Source organism: Pinus tabuliformis, chromosome 8 (genome assembly GCF_031772625.1).
Source record: "Pinus tabuliformis cultivar Carrire ecotype Pingquan chromosome 8, CPIR1, whole genome shotgun sequence".
Classification (NCBI taxonomy): domain Eukaryota; kingdom Viridiplantae; phylum Streptophyta; class Pinopsida; order Pinales; family Pinaceae; genus Pinus; species Pinus tabuliformis.
The window spans coordinates 1,615,848,366-1,615,872,029 of record NC_142294.1 but is presented as its reverse complement, the minus strand read 5'-3'; the positions used below and the strand labels follow the sequence as shown (position 1 = coordinate 1,615,872,029).

The 23,664-nt window shown below is 35.5% G+C and overlaps 2 pseudogenes; both read right to left on the bottom strand.

Moving 5' to 3' along the window:
• On the bottom strand, positions 1-767 carry LOC149242254 (uncharacterized; annotated as a pseudogene).
• Positions 768-13,496: 12,729 nt separating this feature from the next.
• Positions 13,497-20,884, bottom strand: LOC149242253 (auxin transport protein BIG-like; annotated as a pseudogene).
• Positions 20,885-23,664: the final 2,780 nt, after the last annotated feature.

Sequence of the window (23,664 nt, the reverse complement as noted above, 5' to 3'; positions counted from 1 at the left end):
CTACTCTTCACTTAGCCCTTCCAAGAGATGATACACATCAACCCAAGGATTCAAATGATTTTGTGTGATTGTGGTATTTTCAATTGAAACACTCTATGAGAGGGGTATGAAAATGCTTGAATCCTTTGGAAATGTTATGTCTTTTTTAGTATCTTCTTTTGGATATTTAGAAGATTCACTGAATTCTTGATTCAAGTCAATGGGGTAAGTTTCTCTAATGGAATTCCCAACAGACATCTTTGATGATAGAACAAATAATGTTTTCATGTTACAAATTTTTAGAATTTCAGCAATTATTGCAAGATTTTCCATGAAATTTTGTTCGATATTAGGCAAATAAGGAGCCTGTTATAAATTTTGGACCTGGATTTGTAGTTGTTGGCTCTAAATCCATAGATATATGCATGCTCACTAGGATGAAATGTTTATCTTTCCCATTCAAGTTCACATTTTCACTACCTGAATTCATGTGAAGAATATGAGAGGGATCATGAGGCTTCATATGAGTCTTCCCAAAGTCTCTAGCCTGCACAACCAACAAATAAGATGAATGATGAATAATTCATCCAAGGGAATATTTGAAAAATAATAGAATAAATAGTTAAACGATGCAACATGTTACATTTGAAATGGCTTAGAATTGAAGTCACGGGTGTCTCTACCAACATAGAGAAATAATGATCCAAGTCATGTTTTCAAAGACCACCAATTAATCCAAGACAAATAAACAAAGCCACATGCCTTAGGTCACTTACTTCAACCCACATATAGGGAATGAAATGAAAACAAAATAAAAGAAAATTATATTTCCAACTGTTACAACTCTCAAATAATCATTACTCGCAAGATAGAACTCAATTAACTATTTTGAATTAGCAGCATGTCTTACCATGGAATTTCCTTGAGTGCCAAGTTTGGAATCAGTTTCTAGTGCTTGAAATGTCTTTTTATGTTGTACATTTGAATTTTTAAGTGTGTTTCTATCAGATGTTATTTCTTTCCTAGATGTGGTAACAAATTCTTTACTAGAACCTTACGGAGGATTTGTCTGTTGACATTGATCATGTTTTTGTGTAGCCTATGCTTGCTTAATGAGGTGCATATATGTAGTTGGGTTTACCGCTATATCTATCAATACATAAGGTATTATATTTGAGTTCAGAGTGATTGATCTATTTTTTTTTGGACCTATTTCAGTTATCCGGGTCTCTTTTCTTTCTCCTCTCTCTTCCTCACCTACAGATGGAATCCTTAAATTTCAATTAATATTTGTATAGTTTAGCCTGTTGTGAAGGACTATAAGGCATTTTTTCCACGTGATGCATTTCCCAAGGAAACCCACTAGGAACTTACCCTCATTCCAAGGATGGTCCCCAGAATAAACTGGATTTTGTAGAAGCTCAAAGTCTTGTCATGTCACTTACAGGAACAGAACCTGGGTGGAGACTCGAGAGGACCCAATTGAACAAATTGTCATTTATATGTAATAATATTGATATATTGAGAATAAAAATCCCCTTTTTCCAAAAAATGTTATGCTATTGGACATTAAAATAATGTATGCCAAGACTTTCATACTGGACAAAAGCTAAAATGCATAGCTTGTCAATCCTAGGGGCAAGGGTTACAACATGATTCACTTTACCATCAATATTATAATATTTGTAATCTAATTTAGTTTCATTATTAATATTATAATAACTAATGTTGGTTTTAAATAGTGTTAAGAATGCAAAAAATAAAGATGAGAATGTCAATATTAAAATACATTAGATAAAGAAAAAACAAAACAAAAAAACAAAAAACAAAAAAAAAAAAAAAACAAAAACAAAAACAAAAACAAAACAAAACAAAACAAAACAAAAAAAAACAACAACAACAACAACAACAAAACAAAAAACATATATATTTAAAAGAAGGAATAAGAAGAAAACATTAAGCACATATCACTAGGTAATGTATGGGTAATGATAATGAAGCTTAAAAAGAAAGGGGTCTTCTTGATGCTTAAGAGATTCATTTCTAACATTCAAATCCATAAAGAAAGGTGTAATGAGCATGATGTTATGGGAGTCATTAAGTTTCTAACATTTCATTTATGTGATCTTGGAATTTATCCATGTGGTCGCTTCCTAGTAGTGTTGGAGGATTAGGTGTAATAGGAAAGAAACTTGGTGTACATTAATCTCTAATATACCCTTTGGTAAGCTACCAACAAAGGTGTAACATTACCTAGAAGAATATAGCTAAGCATATTTTTTACTGATAAGCCCTAAGTGTCTAGAGAGAACTAAGTGAACCTTTGAAGAAATAAAATAATATCTCTGATCTCACAATAGGGGGAGCATTTGAATACTAATATCCTCAATCTTAGGTCGAAATGCTTAGATATGGCATATGCAATGTTCTCGAAGAATATGGTGATATATCTCAATCTAAGTTTATTAGGAGCAAACTCTAAGCTTAGTGAGAAGTTTTGTCATGTTGTAAGATAAGTAGAGTTTTGAAAATTTAATTAGCCTTTATAGGGAAAGAAAAAAAATATATCTTTTACCATATTTAATTTTTACTATTTTATTCATTTTTAATGCACACTAATATTAAGTTAATTCACAAATAAATTTTAACTTTTTATTATTATAATTTTAAAAATTTAATCAGTGCTTATGGTTAGCTTAGTTGGTTGAATACCTCTCATTAGAATGCCTTTACTACTGAAAGGTCACGAGTAGATCCCCTGGTAGAAACATTTCATGGATGTAGTATTCATCGATCTCCAAAAGATATAAACTACATAAAAAATAATTTTAAATTTTAAACAAATAATATTTAATATTTGTAATAAGTATAAATTTATTTATCATAAATATAAAATGATTTATAATACAAAAATAAGATAAGAAATTTTATGAACCTAATCACTATTATTATTATCTTCATTGGTTGAAGATGGTATAAAAAATTCGTTTTCCATGATAGCTCAAAACACTCTTCCTATAGCCATTTGATTTTTTTTAATCCATCTTTTTTTTAAGATCAGCGATTTCGTTAAAAACAAAAAAATAGGTGCAATTACTAGGGAGGAACTTGGATGTGTGGTGAATAAAGGTATATTTAATTTGGAACCATAAAACACTAAGTTGTACAACCCATGATTACGGGGTTTTAGGAATCCTTAGAATGTTTTAGTGATCTATAAATGGAAATGGAAATGGTATGACACCTGTAATTATGAACCTAATCATTATTATTATTATCTTCGTTGGTTGAATATGGTATAAAAAAATTGTTTTCCATGATAGTGCAAAACACCCTTCCTATAGCCATTTGATTTTTTTTAATCAATCCCTTTTTTTTAAGATCAACGATTTCATTAAAAAAAAATAGGCACGATTACTAGGGAGGAACTTGGATTTGTGGTGAATAAAGGTCTATTTAATTCAGAACCATAAAACACTAGGGTGTACAACCCATGATTATGGGGTTTTAGGAATCCTAAGAATGTTTAAGAGACTAAAAATGGAAATGGAAATGGTACGACACCGTAATTTCATCAACATTGCCGAAATCAAGGCAACGCAGAAAAAGGATGCGGCAAGACGTTGAGAAAAATGTCAAGAGAATGTATGAACGTTTGTCTATTCAAAACAACAATTTTGTCTCGGATTTTCTTTATTGTCGTGAAATATCATCATGAGTCATCATGTCAATCACTGATTGTATTAATAGAATTAATGGTGTTGTGGGAATTCCAATGAGAACCAGAATCACAGAGCAAACAACCCATGCCCTCCGTCACCTCCACCATATTTAAGTGACCATGATTATTGGTACAACCCTCCCTCAAAGGAGGGCTTTGTTGTCAGAGATCTTGAAGGTGGAACAACGAAATGGGGGGAGAAATATAAAGGATTTGATGATCTCAGACGAGAAAAATAAAATCCCCAGGGAGTTAGGACAGAGTACATCTTCCTGCCTCCAAACAGTGTTGCTCCGCTTGCTCAAGTCTCCACCAGCAAAAACCGAGGTATATTTGGGTTGAAATGTTAAGCATCAGATTGACTTATCTCTTTTTTGAAAAAAAATCCATTATAGATTCTTTTGGAAAAACTTTCCATTAGAAAAGTTTTTGGATATGTTGATATTTTTAGTAAATTTGATTCGTAAACCTCCACCAAGAATTTAAAGGAAAAAAATATTAACAAGAAACCATTGGCAAATGATCATCGACAAATTTGACTTAGATATTACTAAATTTGTCCATGGACGATGTTGATACATGCTAAATTTCCATAAATTTTGACTCTATCGGTTTCAGTTTCACTAATTATTGTGTAAACTTTTCAAGTTATGTGAGAACATTTACATTTATGCATAACCATGGCACGGTGAATTGAGTCGATCTATGGAGAATTTTGTAAATTTCATGTTGCAGACAGTTTTCTAAAAGTCCTTTTCTACACTATTAATGCCCCTACTTGTGCTCAAAATTTCGACCAGGGCAACTGTATCTTTCTGATCCACTAGAATTTAACTAGGTCTTAATTTACTATCCGTTTCCACATTCTTTAAATGTGTCGAAATTCTGGTCAATCCTGCAATTTATCCGATGCAGTTTGGTCACATTCGCCCTTCCATGAAATATCTCTGACACTTCTAAAATATTTACAAATGTTTGTTTGGAGTAGTTAGTTTAGTCTATGATGTATTTTTCATGTTTAAACTCATGTAGATAAAATAAAGCGACCTATTAAGGAGGAAGTTGTTGCTGTGAAACCTTACTAGCACAGGTTTTTTCAACAAACCTTTTCCAAATCACAAGCGCTTGGAGGGCACATGAGCCACCATATCGAAGGTAAAAACATTGCTCCTATGAATGATATTTTTGTGGTTGAGTTTACCAAGGAAATGATCGAATGTTTATAGCCAATGCAGTTTGTGTGGATGGATGGATTTCAGAAGAATGCAAAGAATCCAAAAGATTAAGATGAATATGTGCATGCATGAGGTTTTGATTCTAATATAGCAAAATGTCTCTTTCAATCAAGATTCATCACATGTCCCCTCTAGCCAAGATTCATCTTAATCTAAGAGGTGTACATTTACAAAATTATATATATTTCTTTCGCATTGAGCATGTAGAAAGGCAAGACGAGAAGTTGGATGATGCACTAAATATTATATATTCAAAAGTAGCAGTGTTTCAATCTATGTGGTAAGCCATCTATTTTTAGTTTTTCTCTTTTTAAAATATTTTACATACTTCAATATGATAGAAACTTTTCTTTTTTTCATTGAAATGGGAAGCCAAAACATAGGTTCTCTATCACAAATTCAACCACAATGGTCATATCCTACTCTGGTTCAAGCTTCGTTTATAGCACTTCGGGCCAATAAGGACTACCATATAATCATACCCCACCTCCATTTAGGCAGAACCAGCCATATATTATTCCAATGATAGCCTAGGATAGGAACCAAGACCCTCAACCTCATCATCAGCCTCAGTTTGTGCATTCGGATCCAAACTCAGGCGTTGGAGAAAGCATGCAAAGAAACTCTCCCTATTCATTCATATAAAGCATGTCATCATCGTCATCATCACCTATAGCTCTCACGGAAGGGGGATTCAATCTTAACTTTCAATCCTGACATTGTGATTTAGGAATGGGTATGTTACTTCAAATCGATTAGGGGGCCTCCTCTCTAATGCACGAGCCTTGATCTGGACTTATAGAGGAACGCAACATAACATAGATACAAAAATAAACACCGAGATGCACAAGAAATAAAAATTCATTTCATTAATATCAAAGAACTGAAATATGCTTACATGCATAATGGAAATAAACTAGCTCGAGCGATGGTAGCTTATCTCTGAGAAGAGATGTCGCGACTACATGCCTCTGAACTATGTTACAGTGAGGCTTGGTGGCCTTTTTATCATTGAGAAATAAGAATAAACCCTAAACATCCAAAAACCTAACCGAGATGAAGCGCCAAAATCTTGATGACCCCATCGGGGTAAGTTGGAAAGTCAACTTCCTAGGGTCGTAACTTTGGTATAAGATCTCAGTTTAGCTATCATAATACCTTGTTTCGAAGATCTTGAAGAGGAGTCTAAAATAATAATAGGAGATTAGTTTGGAACTTTTCTGGTTTCTCCATTTTCCCTAAAAACATCTTTTAGTCCCTTAAAATGGATTTGGAAGTTTAAGACCACAAAAACTACTAAAAATAGTAAGTTCTGCTACAATTAAGGAAACTAAAAAGAAACAACGATGGGGGCCCAAATGGAATAAGCAGGTGGCCACCAATATCCACCTAGAGCAGTCCTCCCCCCTTAGGAAGCAATGGTCCCCATTGCGTGTTAGAAAATTATATATTACAGAGCAATGGAACACATAAAATATTGCAGAAAATATAAACACATAAAACAAGAGAGACACAGATATATGTGGTTCACCCAATTTGGGCTACATCCACGGAGAAATAGCCAGTCCTTCTTTATTATATTATCCAGCAAACTGAAGAGATACAACCTACAGCAAATCCACTGTAACACCCTCTTCGCTCTCAATCTCCTCTCTCTTCCTCACTCAGAATACAGATGTGCATAGACGCAATACAATTCCCTCATATATAGTGAGGGGTTGCCTTCTAGGGCAAAAAACCCTAAATTAAACATAAATTCTACCGTCAGATCATCCACCTAATGAACGGCCCAGATTGACTAGAAATTACTAGATTTTTACAAGGCAATTTTACATCTATTTTTAGCTTTGGGGGCGCTGCCCCCGAACACCCGCCAGGGGACCGCTGGCCCCCAGACCCCCCAACTGGGGGGGATTAGCCCCCCTGCGTGGAGGGGTGTACAGTCTTCCTGGGGTATACATCCGGCTGAAACATTTGAATACAGAAGATAATCAGGCCCCACATCCAACAATCTCCCTCTTGGAGACTGATTATAGCAACTCCACCGCTGCTTCATTTGCTAGACAATAACTCAACTTTGGACCTGACTATTTCTCATCTCCTTCATCATACTTGAAGACCAATTGAAACTGAGCAGATTCTCAGTTTCTCCCTGGTTACAACTTTTGTTAACATATCTGTAGGATTCTGGCTAGTGTGTATCTTTTCCAGCTTCAACTATCCATCTTCCAATGCTAACCGTATGAAATGGTAATTGAGTTGTATATGTTTAGTCTTGGGATGAAATGCAGAGTTCTTTGCAAGATGTATGGCACTCAAGTTGTCACTGTATAACCTGCCCAACTCCTACTTCTTACCCAATTCATCCAGAAACCTTTGTAACCAAATCATTTCTTTACTAGCCTCTGTAGCAGCAACATACTCTGCTTCTGTTGTTGAAAGTGCAACAACACTTTGGATTTTTGAAACCCAACTGACAGCTGTTCCACCTACAGTAAACACATACCCTGTTGTGATCCTCCTGTTATCTCTATCACCTTCCATATATGCATCAACATATCCCTGTAGAGCAATGTTTGAACCACCAAAGCATAATGTTTGATTTGCGGTACCTCCCAAATACCTGAGAATCCACTTCACTGCCATCCAATGTTCTTTTCCTGGATTGTTCATGTACCTGCTTACAACTCCCACTGCATGTGCAATATCAGGCCTTGTGCAGACCATTGCATACATTAAGCTTCCAATTGCTGAGCATATGGAACTTTAGACATATGGGCCATTTCTTCCTGAGTCTTGGGACATGCCTCCTTACTTAATTTGAAATGGCTAGCCAAAGGTATACTAACTGGTTTTGCATTTTTCATATTAAACCTTTTCAACACCTTTTCTATGTACTCACTTTGAGACAATGTTAATTTGCGATTCTTCCTGTCTCTAGTTATTCTCATACCTAGGATTTGTTTTGCAGCACGCAAATCCTTCATTGCAAATGAGTTTGCCAATTTCCTTTTGAGCACATTTATTTCCTGCATGTTAGAACCTGCAACAAGCATGTCATCTACATACAATAACAATATAATATAGCTGCCATCATTTTTCCTTTTGAGATAAACACAATGATCAGAGTGACATCTAGTATAACCTTGTTCAGACATAAACCTGTCAAATTTTAGATACCACTGCCTTGGAGCCTGTTTTAAGCCATACAAGCTCTTCTTCAACCTACACACTAGTTTCTCCTTCCCTTTTACCTCATATCCTTGTGGCTTTTGCATATATATCTCTTCCTCCAAATCCCCATGGAGAAAGGTTGTCTTTACATCTAACTGCTCAAGATGCAAATCTTCAGCTGCTACTAGACTTAAAATAGTTCTTATTGAAGTCATTTTAACAATAGGGGAAAATATTTCATCAAAATCAATGCCTTTCTTCTGTGCAAACCCCTTCACCACAAGTCTAGCTTTGTACCTCTATTTTCCTCCATCTTCTTCCTTTAGCTTGTAAACCCATTTATTCTGTAACGTTGTTTTACCTGCAGGCAACCTAACTAAGTCCCAAGTCTGGTTATGTGCTAAGGAGTCCATCTCTTCTTTCATGGCTTGCTCCCACTTCTTCCTGGTTTCTACCTGCACTGCTTCTTCATAACATTCTGGTTCACCAGAATCAGTCAACAATACATAATATAATGAAGGAGAGTATCGTTCAGGGGATCTACTTATCCTGGTAGATCTTCTAACACCACTTTCAGGTGTTTGAAGTGCTTGTTGCTGTTGTGGTTGTTGTTATGGCTATTGATCCTTATGATTTTCAAGCACCATCACTTTTCATGTGATATCGGCAAGCACTGTGTATTCTCTATTTTCTTTTTCTTGTTTCTTTTCCTGCAATTGATTCTTATACAAGACCTTTTCATTGAATATTACATCTCCGCTCCTAATGATTTTGTGATTTTCATAATCATATAAGCGATAACCAAAATCATTAACACCATATCCAATAAAGGTACATTTCTTTGATTTTGCCTCAAGATTTGTTCTATTTTCTTTGTTAATGTGGACAAAGGCTTCACAACCAAAAGTCTTTAAAAATAAGTAGTTTACCTTTTTACCTGTCCATGCCTCTTCTGGAATACCACCATCCAAGGAACTTGAAGGCCCTCTGTCTATTATATAAACATCAGTATCTACAACATGTGCCCAAAATTGTAAAGGCAATCCTGCATGCAATCTCATGCACCTTGCACACTCCATGATTGTCCTGTTCATCCTTTCTGACACACCATTTTCTTGTGGTGTTCCTGGAACTGTCTTCTCTCTGCGAATTTCATTCTCTAAATAGTACCTATCAAACTCTTTGCTGCAATATTCACCTCCATTATCTGATCTGAGACACTTCAACCTTTTCCATGTTTCATTTTCAACCAAGATTTCCATTTCTTGAAAGTATCAAATACATCAGATTTATTTCGAATACAATAAATCCAGGTTTTTCTGGTTGCATCATCAATAAAAGTAACATAATAATGAAAGCCACCAAGATATGATACCTGAGCAGGTCCCCATACATCTGTATGCACAAGCTCTAATTTTTCACATCTGTATGCACAAGCTCTAATTTTTCACTCTTCTTTTCTTTCCCAACTCTAAGGAATCTGACTCTCTTCTGTTTTCCATAAACACAATTCTCACAAAATTTTAAATCAACATGCTTCAAACCTAGCAACAAATTTCTTGAGTGAAGAATCTGCATCCCCTTCTCACTCATGTTCCCGAGCCTATGATGCCACAATGTTGTATCTTCTCCTATAAAGGTTAAAGCATTAACAAAATTAGAAATACCATTGCATAAATACAATGTACCAACCTTTTCTCCTTTCACTATTACCAAGGATCCTTTAGTGACCTTCCAGGTTTTATCTGTGAAAGTAGTTACGCAACCTTCACCTCCCAATTGCCCTGTTGAAATCAAATTTTTCTTCAGATCTGGAACATGCCTTATCTCCTTCAATAGCCACTGATTTCCATTTTGTTGTTTTATGAAAACTATACCCATTCGAACGATTTTACAAGGTTTATCATCACCCAATCGAACTTGTCCAAAATCTCCTTGAACATAATCATGAAAATGTTTCTTATCAGGTGTGGCATGGAATGAGGCCCCTGAATCTACCACCCAGGCATCAATAATATTTTCTAATGAAAGAATCAAAGCATCTTGCAACAATTCACCTGTTACATTCGCTTCATGATTAGTTTCTTGCTGTGTATCTCCTTCTTTTCCCTTCCGAGACTTGCAATCTTTCTTCAGGTGTCCTTTCTTCCCGCATTTGCAGCACACTATCCCCGATCTGGACTTGGATCTACCTTTTCTTGACTTACTGCGATATCTTGAGTTGTTTCCTCTTTCTATTTTTCTTCCCCTAGTCTCTGCAGTCAAAGCATTACATGATGTCTCACTGGAGCTTTTCCGTCGCATTTCCTTGCTAAGGATTGCACCAACAACATCATCAAACTTTAAAGTACTAGATCCAGAGACAGAGTTACTAACGGCCATAACTAAACCATTCCAACTTTCTAGCAATGAGCACAGAAATAACAGAGCCCTAACTTCATCATCAAAATTTACCCCTACAGAACTTAACTGACTTGTAACTGTATTAAAATCATTTAAATGATATGCAACAGATCCACCTTCTGACATCTTCATATTAAATAAACGCTTCATAAGAAATACCTTATTTGAGGCCGAGGGTTTTTCATACAGTTTGGCCAATGTCGACATTAAACCCTGTGTTGTTGTTTCCTTTGAAATATTAAACGCTACCGATGCCGCTAGGCACAGCCGTATTGTTCCAAGTGCCTTTCTGTCCAGAATATCCCATTCTGTGTCTGTCATACTCATCGGCTTCTTTGTCTTTCCACTCAATGGTAGGTACAGATCTCTCTGACATAGATAATATTCCATCTGCATCTTCCACAGTTGGTAGTTTTGGCCGTTGAATTTTTTGACCCTAAACCTACCATCTTCTGCCATTGCTCCCACTCGAACCAAGAACCCTTCTATCCTGCGAGTTTATTAGCCAAATATACCTTTGGCTCTGATACCAATTGTTAGAAAATTATATATTACAGAGAAATGGAACACATAAAATATTGCAGAAAATATAAACATAGAAAACACATAAAACAAGAGAGACACAAATATACGTGGTTCACCCAGTTTGGGCTACATCCACAGAGAAACAGTTAGTCCTTCTTTATTATATTATCCAACAAACTGAAGAGATACAACCTACAGTAGATCTATTGTAACACCCTCTTCGCTCTCAATCTCCTCTCTCTTCCTCACTCAGAATACAGATGTGCATAGACACAATACAATTCTCTCATATATAGTGAGAGGTTGACTTCTAGGGCAAAAAACCCTAAGTTAAACATAACTTCTACCATCATATCATCTGCTTAATGAACGGCCCAAGTTGACTAGAAATTACTAGACTTTTACAAGGAAATTTTACATCTATTATTAGCTTCGGGGACGCTGCCCCGAACCCCCACCGGGGGACCGCTGACCCCCGGACCCCCGTGGGGGGGACAAGTCCCCCCTACACCCCCCCACGTGGAGGGGTGTACAGTCTTCCTGGGGTATACATCCAGCTGAAAGCTTTGAATACAGAAGATAATCAGGCTCCACACCCAACATTGCGTTGAGTGCCTCTATGAGATGGGAAACTTCTATTGAACTTAGTCCCTAGTGAGCCACTTGCCTTGGTACAAGAGTTGGCCAGCTTTGGCAACCTGATACAATTGGATCTCTTGCAAGCGAGTGTTCTTGATTTGTGTTTCCATGATCCAGTCAGTTGTGGAATGTTCCGTGCAGTTTAGGTTTAGCTCTGTTGGTGTGAGTTATTCTGCAATGTTTGATGTGTCCAGTAATGGTAGAAAGTATGGTCGAAGGCAGTCCACATTGAACATTGGGTGCAGGCCAAGGAATGGGGGAATGTTGATCTCAAAATAATTGTCTCCCGCAGCCTTAGTGATGGTGTAAGGCCCATATCAGAGTGAGCAAAGCTTTGTGGTGGGCCCTAGTGAGACACTCCTTCTGCAAATGTAACCAAACTTTGTCGCCCACCTGGAACCTGTGTGGCACACGGTGTTGATCATGACGCTTCTTGTACTTAGCGTTGGCTCTTTCCAATATGTCATGGACCTACTGGCGCATGTGCTAAATTCACTCAATGAAGTTGTTATCCCTGTCAGCTTCTGCCTAGACACGAGCCGAATCTACCTTAGTAGCTGCAAATTGTATCACTAGTACAAAATGGCTAATCAGTTACTAAAAAAATGACTAAATTTTGCATATAAATGACCATTTTTCAGTCAGTGACCAATAGTGGGTAATTTACAGTATCTTATAACACGGCCAACTTTTAGTCATATTTAGCTTAGTCATTAATTAGGTGTCTCAAATTTATCATCTAGTAGTATATTTAGTCATAAATTTGGTTGTTAATTTAGTCATTGATTTAGTCATTCATTGCCACAATTAATGATCAAATACACAACAAAATATACTACTATATGATCACCCGATAAAAGCAATTAAGGACCAAATAAATATGATCAAAATGTTGGTCGTGTTATAAGATATTGTAAATTAGCTACTAATAGTCATATATATGCAAATTTTAGTCATCGTTTGAAACAAATTAATGACCACAGAAATATAACTAAATTTTGGTCATGTTATAAGATATTGTAAATTAGCTACTAAACGTCGTACATATGAAAAATTTAGTCGTCATTTGTAATCACAAATTTATCATTTACAGTAATCATTCATCTTTTTTTGTAGTTTCATATTCATTATATAAACGACTGATTTAGTAGTTTATATTCATTTCATTTACTTTCATTAATAATCATTATAAACAACTAATTTAGTTGTATATTCATTTTATTTGTGTTCATATTTAATCAATATAGGCTACTAATTTAGTAGTTTAGATAGATTTTATGTGTTTATTATTAATCAACATAAATTAATTAAAATGATTTTGTGACTAAATTAAAAAAAAAAAAAAAAAAAAAAATGTCATACAATATGCATATTCATCTAATATGAAAGCTCAAAGTTACATATGTTAATGACAATACTAAATAATATCAAATACAACTACAGATAATCTCAACCACATAAATTATATTATATGAAATGTCAAGTATTAGAATATGAATTTCCAACTTAATATTGGTTGGACTACATTTATGCATGAAATATTGTTTCATTGCAGGGGAATTCACCAACTCTAAATACTTGACCATCAGTTTGGATTTCATGTGGGATATTGTATTTAAGGGTATCACTAGACCGGTTCTCTTCTGTCTCTCTTTCTACATTTTTTGCTCTAGTGTTATTGTTATCCTCTTTTTTCAATTCTTGCTTCTTATCATCAATACTGAATTCCTCTTCTAAAAATGAAGGAAGATACAATTCAAATTACAAGGCATGAAAGACAATGAACATTGTAATATAAAATAAAGTAGACTATAAAGGATTTATACGACATATACCTCAACACCAACAATGCCAATGTCATTTTTTCCCAAAAAAGCAAGAAGCTCGAATAAGTTTCCTTTAGTTGGGTGATAGTGGCCACCATGTGGCCAGATGACCTATATAAACAAAGCAAATAAAACATCTCCATAGAAAAGAACGCCTTAGGAACTTAATATTTAACCTTCAAGAACATCTCAACATAAAGAAGTACCATTTTCCTAGATCCATCAGTTCTCCAAAGAATACAATAAAATAACCCCTCGACAACTTCCTTATTAGAAATAGCAATAAGTTGTTGAGATCCACTTACTTATCCTAGAATAATTAATCAAATATCCAAGGAAAACAAATTCAAAACTGTTCTTATGTAACCAAATCCATTAGACAAGCCAACAATGTTAAAATATTATAGTTACCCACTTGAGTATGAAGAAGGACCCAAAACTCCAACCAAGCAACGCATCCAATTCAAGGTAGATTCATGTGATGCCCCCAATAGACAACAGATTAATCAATCATTATGTAGGCTCAACGAGTTAACATAATAAAAATCCATATGTATAATGTAGAAAAAACTAGAGTTAATATTACTACAAATGTATAATGAAGCAGAAGTGGTGGAAACCATAACATACCTGTAAAATTGAGCTCTTGAACTTCTTTAATTGCTTCACTCTTCTGACATAGGTCAGAAAAATCCTTGTAAACAATTCCTTCTTTCTGAGTCCAACTTTCAAGGGATTGATGGGTTGGAACAACAAGAGCCACATAGTAACTATAATGGTGACCAGTTGTTGTATTTCCCACATTAACACAACCATTATAATGTCTAGATTAGAATTAAACACAATTATCTACAAATATGCAATCATAGACAAATCATCACAGGTATCCATAACTCTTGATCAAAATTTGCTCATGTGTCTAATTTTACAACTACTTTCATTCATTCTACACTAACATCAAAGATCTTCCTCTTCAATAGAGAAACATGAGCTACACCAGAACAAGGAAAGCTATGATTTAATTATTAAAACAAAAAAAATATTATTGAAGAAAAAGTGCATAAACCTTAAATCCAGTAGGGTTGGGGCTCTCTAAGAAGCCTTCTTATGATGCTAAATTCACCTTAACACCTTTTGAATCACTATTTCGAATAACATAACCTCTAAGCTTAATATATGTAGTAATGCAAGTTTATTTTTCAAAGAAATTCAGTGGAAATTCTAGGTTGATCCTAGGACCTATTTTTTTTAGCTGCTCTGAATTAATACTACAATCATGTCTTAGTAACTCCAATCCTCGAGTTTCACTACCCATTCCAAATGAGAATATCTACAAACTACCATCATCACGTAAAAAAAAATGTTGTCCTTAGAGAGAAACTTGCAAGCTGTAGTGCCAACCCATGGAGAAGATGAATTTTCAAACAATGGCAGAAGTTGTGTAGACAAATTTTTAGGACCAAGCAACACAGTGAGTGGAGAGTTCAACTTTAAACTAGACAGGCAGACAAAAAAACCCACTACCATCAAGCAACTCCTTCCAGTGATGTAGCCCAGCAGGCCTTAACTGACCATCTTGGTCACCCTCAAGAACACTTGATACTTCATTAATAGATGTGCCTTTCAGATTCAATTATCCAATCAAAGTTGAACTATCATGATAAGAGGGGAAAAGTAATGTGTAGGCTACTATGAAACACAGATATACCTTTTGACTGCACAAATCTAATCGGTATATTCTTTGTCACAACTTGAGCTCCAGTGTAACTTGCTACTCCTATTTGTTACCTATACAACATCCCATGCCGTGACAGTACTATAAGAACTAGTCGGCCACGTAAGATGGGCACCAATACTGCATCTATGATCGAATCTTCCAATAATGTAAAATAATGCATAGGGCTAATGTTGCCTTGGGACAGGTCATAGATCTTCACAAACTTGTTAGTGACCACCATGAATTGAACCTGAGAACCAGGAATTCAAGCTATTTGTCGGATGTAGGAAACTTATAAAGCAACCTCAATTGCAAGATAGTTTGTTATTTCCCCTAGAGAACTGAAAGTGAAAATTTGGCATTCTTCATACCCAACTACAACGAAATAGTTCTCATTTGCAAGGTTTAAAAAAGATGAGATAGTGCATAGCGAATTGAATTTCTGAAAGAGGCTTAGCATTAGTCTTGTCTATTGTCACAGGCACAACAGTTGGTTGTCCAATAAGTTTCTTCACATTAAATATTGTTACGTTGTCACCTTCTCCTACTGCAAGCTTGCCTCTGCTATTAATAGTGAGCATAGATTTGGCAATAGTGCCACTAGAAAGATGTGATTTAAGTTCCCTTGAATAATAATATTATGTTTTAATCTTCATGTCCAGAGATCCATTTTCATATGCATTCCTTAATTGCAAAAGATCTAAATTGTAAGAAAAAACCTTTTCATCACCCAAAACTATCCTCTCTTCTTTTTATAATACTGAATGACTAGCCACATTAATACTAGGTACAAGTTTTCTACATAACATCAAAACATGGTCTTCAATATCCATATACATATCCATAAAAAGTGATAGAAACCCATCCTCTTCCTCTTTACGAATAGATATCTTGAATGGTTTCTCATTCTCCATGCAACCATCATCCTCAATATCTGAGTCACTATTAGATGGCTGGAGATGGTCCCTCTCATCTGGAAGAGGCAAGAATGGTTCAACATTGCTAGCATCTTTCAATGATGTAGTTCTAGAAGAAACATACTTGTGAGGCTTCAAGTAGATACGGCTTGTCCCTCTTACTCCTCCTACTCCACAATGACAGAAGAAACAGCTTAAATGAGAGTAAACAACTCGATGACCCCAATGGCACAACCTTGCACAAATAGAAGAACACCCTTTAGAAACAGTCAGATCACATGTGTAGTAGAAGTACCAATGTTGTTCCATAAATTTTCTCCCACTAGATGTGAATATACAAACTTTTGATGCAAGTGATTATTCATTGTTACTCTCGTCATCATCTTCTTTATCCATACTAGCCAATTCTCCATGAGATGTGCCATCGTCCTCATCATCCTCTACTGATGTGGCATCAAACTCAATTGTAGTAGAATGAACTCCCTAATTGACTGGATTGACCAAAGCCTCTGAGTTCTTTCTATGAACATTAGAATTCAACTTACAGTTAGTAGAATCATTTCTAGAACTGGTGTTTGATTGAGGCTTCTCTATTGATTTTTCATAAACATGCTTGTTAGCACCATATGCACCCAATGCAGAAACCAGAAAAGCCAAGATGAACTTCAAACCTTCAAGGTGGGTTTCATCAACAAACAACTTGACCACCATATCAATTTCTCTCTTGATCAGAGGCTTTATTATCGGCTCACCATTTGCCAACTGAACCACACAGTTGAAATACGCTTTCACAGTAGGAACATCAAATGACAAGAATTCCTTCTCTAAGCCCACAAGCAATGCATCAAAAATGTGATCACATAGTTCTCTTGATTTTGAATCAGATGGAGGTAGAACCAAATCATTTATGAAAGCAACAACAAAATCTTATTGAATTAGAGACTCATGTTGTCAAATTACCCACATCTGATTGAATAGTACATCCTAGTAGCTTTTTTTCCATCCATGTAGACAAATAAGATGAATCCATCAATAATAACTTTTCTTGCAAGGTGTGCTTCAGGTTAATATAACTCAAATCACATGTTAAAGGATCAATAAATAGTTGTAGCACCTTTGTATTTATTGATTCATTATGGCATCCATCCAATGCATCAATTAAAATTAAAAAGTTACCATGGTCTCCAAGAAAATCTTGGAACTTATTGGATTGGTTCAACATCGATGAGTCCTTAGTGTTCCCACATAAAACTTAAGCAAAATGACTTTACTAGAATTTGTTCTCAAGCATTCTAGCATATCAATTTCATTTGTAAGTAGATTCTCTTTGATAAATAATTTAATCTCCTTACTTGAGTTTATTTCTTTTACTAGACTTTCCATGTGCTTTAGCAAAAATAGATCACGATAAATACATCTCTCTTCCATACAGGGAATTAAATTATTGAACAAGACTCTACATCTGTCATGTATACCCTCAAATAACTTGTAGAAATAATCGTCATTATGATGTCAAGAAAACTATTGAAAATTTCTTCATCCACCTCAATCCCACCTAATGCATCCCTTTCTCTGAAAAAATTCTCAGTTATACACAAAAATCCCTCAACAGAAAGGGTAGAAGAGACCGTGGTTACACTCCCTGAATGAACATGCGATGGGAAACCATGCAACGAGGAGCTCAGAAAAGTTTGTTCAAATTCCCTATGTTTTCTTTGCTAACAACTCCTTTTAACTTTGCTCATTACTTGAGTTTATTTCTTTTACTAGACTTTCCATGTGCTTTAGCAAAAATAGATCACGATAAATACATCTCTCTTCCATACAGGGAATTAAATTATTGAACAAGACTCTACATCTGTCATGTATACCCTCAAATAACTTGTAGAAATAATCGTCATTATGATGTCAAGAAAACTATTGAAAATTTCTTCATCCACCTCAATCCCACCTAATGCATCCCTTTCTCTGAAAAAATTCTCAGTTATACACAAAAATCCCTCAACAGAAAGGGTAGAAGAGACCATGGTTACACTCCCTGAATGAACATGCGATGGGAAACCATGCAACGAGGAGCTCAGAAAAGTTTGTTCAAATTCCCTATGTTTTCTTTGCTAACAACTCCTTTTAACTTTGTCAGGACACCAAGTATAGACTCTATAAGCTTAAAACTAGCTCCTAGCTTCCCCAACAACTCTTCCTGGTTTGACTTGTCCAAACCTGCCTGAAGCAACAAATTTAGTGAAAATTGTGCATTGCCTTCACATCCTTTTCCATCAAGAACAAAAAGTACATCTTTTCTCATTGCCCCCACATGCATGCTCAAAATGGATGTCAAAATTTTCAGAAAAAAGGCTTGCTTTTCCATCCTCCAATACATGAAAAACTAACTGCTCACAAAGTGTAATTAATGAAGTATATTTAGACATCTGCTCTATCCAAAAAGCATCCTCTCTTGAAACTGGGCTCTTTCTCAGAGACACTTTTCACAGACCAACCCCTTTCCTTTACACTGTGTTCTTTGTATAACGTTTGAAGCTGAGACAATATATCTACAACAATATTTTCTAGCTGTGATAGATCCTCTATATGGCCAAAATTAAGGTTATGGCGCAGAATTCAGTTAAAACTAATGAATTATTCAATTCCAAACAACTTGTCTTTTCCCAATTTAGCACTCCATGGAAAAGCAACAACTTCCTTAACATCAATATCAAATAGAGTGACCCATCCAAGTACAAAACAATATCTTTCAAGCATAAGCGCGTGCACTTGGGAGGCTTCCCTACTCTGCCACACGTCCAAAATATGACAAATAACCGAATTGAAATCAAACCAATTTAAACCCATATCTTAAAGAACTTTGTGTTCTATAATACCCCAATTATGAACCCCACTAACATCAATTAGTTGTTGAAAGATGCCAACCATTCCATGTTCTTCTGTGACTCCCTCATTCACATTTATAACGCTTCGAACCACATGATATACCCATAATTCCAAGCAGCCTATTCCTGTGTGCAGTTGAAAGGTGCCTCCTTGTGTGATTTGTACTAACTTATTTCTTATATTGAACATCATCCAGGATGGGAAGGTGGTGGAGTGGAGAATAATATGCAAAGAATCAACATCAATCTTGAAATGAGTAAAGACAAGCAAAGTAATTGCAGGTTGTTGAGTTCTAATGGAGGAAAACTTACATTGCTAAGGTTAGAAAAAATATTCTCTGCCATTTTGATTTTTTGAACCACATTCAAAAAATGAAAAGCCATGAGAAGAACTTCCAAATGAAATAGGGATCGAAGACTTGCACAAAATTCTTGCATATTTAAGCACACTGAATATGTAGCTTTCACTTTCTCAACAATAAAACTTGTGTAGCCTCTGCAGATTTTAAATCTCAAAGAGTCATCACCCAAACTGGACCATGTGGATTTCCTTATAATAAGAATGTCAGCTACAAGAACAAGAGCATCATCAGTATAAACAATCCTCCCATCCTCTACCTTCATAGCTTCATTTACTAGGTGTTCTTCAAGTTTGTTGCATAAGGCACGCCTCATAACAAGTTCATGTAATATGTTAAGGCATGCTTTGTCAAAATGTTCAAGGAAGTGTTTTTTATAAGTCACATATGAAGTACCAGCCCCCTCCATTCTATCATCAACAACTGAAATTTGTGGCTATAACATTTTGTAAAAGAGAACTGACATGCTCTTCATTAAGTTAGTGACAAGCTTCTTTGTAGATAGAAGAATGCCAATCTGAAGAAAAAAATGCACTCTTTAATAAAACTAAGCACTTCAACATCTCATTGTAAAGGTATATTGGAGTCAGAAACACTATCTTTTGTAGGGAAGTGTTGTTCATGTCCATTAGGCGTAGCTACTTTCTTGTTAGCCTTTGAAAACATATCTCTAAAGAGTGCAACATCTTCATGACACTTGCAGACTCTACATCATTTACTCCCAACCCATCCTTTCTAGCAGTTGGCTACAACTTATTCCCCTTGGGCCTTGTTTATATTCCTTTTGCATCCAAAAAACTTTCAATAGCTATTAGAACCTCAAGCCAGTAAATTGCCTGTGGAAATATAACACTTAGTTGATTTCCTTGCTGCACTCACCAATTAAGGCAAAATTTTGTGAGCGAAGTTTATAGGACAAAGCAATAGAAGTTAATTCTAAAACCCCATCTCCTTCATGACCACCCTGACTGGTTTGTTTCCAATGAATTTTTTATAGTTTTGCGATCCACTATCCCAAGAAAATCTCAAAATATTAATAATAACCTCAGGCTTGTAAACCAAATGAAGCTTCTAAACAGTATTATGTCTCTCATTCCTCCACATTCTTCCATCCAAGATGTCTAATAAATTAGCAAGAATAAATGTGTGTATGTTCTCAAAAATGGTATCATCCAAAACCACATCATGAACAAACTGCAAGAAAGTTTCCAAAATAAGTGACAATTTATTATCTAGATTGTTCTCCACATCCACAGGATCATGAATGGTTACTTGATACAACAAAAGCTGTCACCTCTCTAAGGCTGAACTTTCTCATCTTTCTCAAAGTTGACTGAACTTTCTCATCTGAGCTTTCCTCTGTCAACTGAAGAGAACGCAACAATTATCTATAAAGAACCACCACTCACAAGATGTACCCTAGGTGGGTTATTGCATAATGTTGTGCAAGACATATCACATCATTGTCATTCTTCCAAAAAGTAGACCCGTGTAGATCTATTGGTTGTTAAACATCCCAATAACTCAAACCCTTGCAAATCACTCAAGTCCTCAAGTCCTTTGGTTATTTCTTTCACCAAACACTCAGGGCAATACCAATCCCCTTCAAGTAAAAAATCTTTTGAAACACTAACACACATAGAATGATATCTAGTGGGACAATTGTCACAACAAATTAAAGTACCATCCATCCCTCAAAGGCAACAATCATCAGTGTTCAAATTTTCTACAGACATTCTTTTTTCATTTTAGTGGCCTAGTTATAGTTTAATTTGCATTGTAATGTTGTCTTATCTCCACATAATTTACATTTCAACACGCATTTAATTTGAAATGGAGCTTCCATGGTCATTTTTTTAGTGTAGTCTAATTCCTTGTTTTCTTTCGATAAAAGCTTGCATACCCTCCCAGGCCAAAATTAACTGACCACACACCAGGGGATGAGTTAACATTGATATCAATCTCTACATTTGGCTCATCATTTTGCCGCATGTTAATTTATTCCCTTATTTATTCAACTTCCATGAGATCATCACAGAGAAATTATAAAATAGTAAGTTTCATAGGCATTGGTGTGTTGTAGTACTCACCATCCAAAAGCATCAAACAACTAACCTTTTGACCATAGACTTTACTAAAACCTTGCACTGTTAGGTATCTACCAAATAGACTGGCCATGTTATCATGTCTACAAAATTCCAGTCTTGGTGCCTACACAATGAAAATGCAAATTGATTAAACATTGAAAGTTTAACAAGCTTAGAATAATGAATATTGAAACAAAGAAATAAAAATTACCTTTAAGGATCAAACGATGTATGTTAGGTCCCTATACTACTAGTGTAACCCCTTATTGTAACTAGTGAAAACCCCTTATTATATTTTTGTGCCCATGTAGTCCCCATATTGTTATTATTGTGCCCCATAGAAGCCAACTATTATTATTGTTGTGCCCTTACATTATTATTGTTATGTCGGCTCTTATTACATTATGACCCCTTAGACTCTTATACACAAAAAGGAGGTCTTGTCATTTGTATCATCGAAGAATTGTTCATTTGTTTAATGTAAAGGAGGTTACCCCCTCGAAGAAGCTTATTTATAAGGCGTTGATCTATCTTTTCTATCTTTTTGTGAGCCGGTTTCATAACATTTGGTATCAAAGCTTTGGATTCTAGGGTTTCGCTTCTCCAAACAGGTCGTCATGGCATTTTCGCTATAACTTTTTTTTCTGCGACGTTTCATAAGCTTAAAAAACAACCTATTTGATATGAAATCTCTCTGAACCTCGGGTCCGAATTTCAGATCTTTTCTCGCTATATTTTCAGAGATATGATCTGAGGAAGTTAGGGTTTGTGCAAGCTCCAAAATTCCATCTCAAACAGGACAGTGTGACATTTTCGCTATAATTTTTTTTATACGAAGGTTCAAACCCTGAAATTAAAACACATTTGAGCCGAACTACTAGTGCAGCTTGGGCCAGAACTGAAGAGCTTGTTTTGCTATATTTTCAAAGATATAGTCCAAGACATTTAGGGTTTCTGTAGGCTCCCAAATTACATCCCAAACATGTGACTTGGGGAAAATCGTCATAACTTTCTCTCTGAGCATCAGATTGAAATTTTGTAAGAAGCTACAGAAAGAGGACAGACTAGACTTTTCTGTGTATTTTTTTCATGTCTAAAGGTCGAAACAGTAACATGTGGCACTTTGTATAACTTCCCTATACTGAAAAAGTATATAAGTAGGTCATCTTGGGAGATTGGGCATAACTCTTTCTTGGAGAATCCAATTTCGATAAGACTGGTGGCATTGGAAAGAGGACGCAAAGGGATACTGCAACTCACAATTTCAGAGCTTGGAGATCCAAAATTACATATTTGCAGTCGTTTCAAGATCGATCTCCTAAAATCAAGAAAAGGCGATATTTGGAAGTTTGATGGCAAGGATCCGGTAAATTGGATACTACATATGGAATAATATTTTGATCTACATGAGGTGAAACTGTTACAAAAGGTGCATATTTCATCTTTATATTTAGAACCGAATCGATTTTTATGGTATGAAGGTCTTTGTTCTCGTAAACCACTTGTCACGTGGTCAATTTTCACGGAGGAAATGATAGCACATTATGAGGATACAAAGAGAAACACCTTCTTTAGCCAATTGATAAATCTCAAACAAAAGGGTTCAATGGAAGAGCACATTGAGGACTTTCAAAAATTGAATATAAGGGTAAATGATATTCCAGAGAAGCAGAGGATTGATGTCTTCATAGGGACTTTAAAGGATAACATTCAACGTGAGGTTCGCCTTTGGGAACCTAATTCATTAGAGAAGGCATACAGGTTGGCAAGAAAAGTGGAAAGCAAAATTATGGCAACAAGGAAGTATACCCTCACAACTATAAATATGGAAGTGTTGTTTCTCTTAGCCTTCCACAACCTACAATGTTGACACCACAACAATTAGAATAAAAAAGAGCAAAAGGGATTTGTTACAATTGTGATAACAAATACATTAAAGGTCATAAGTGTGCTGAGAAGAAATTATTTTACATAGATTTGGAAGAGGAGTAAGAAAAGGATCAAGAAAAGTCAAAAGAAGAGGATATACACCAGGAACCAACCCTAGAGAAAGAACAAATGAATCTGGCCATATCTTGTACTGCATTGGCAGGAATTACCACTCCTCAAACTCTCAAGATAGAATGACATATCAAGAAGAAGAAGGTTCAAGCAGTGAAATATCAGGAAGAAAAAGATCAAGAAACGTCAAAAG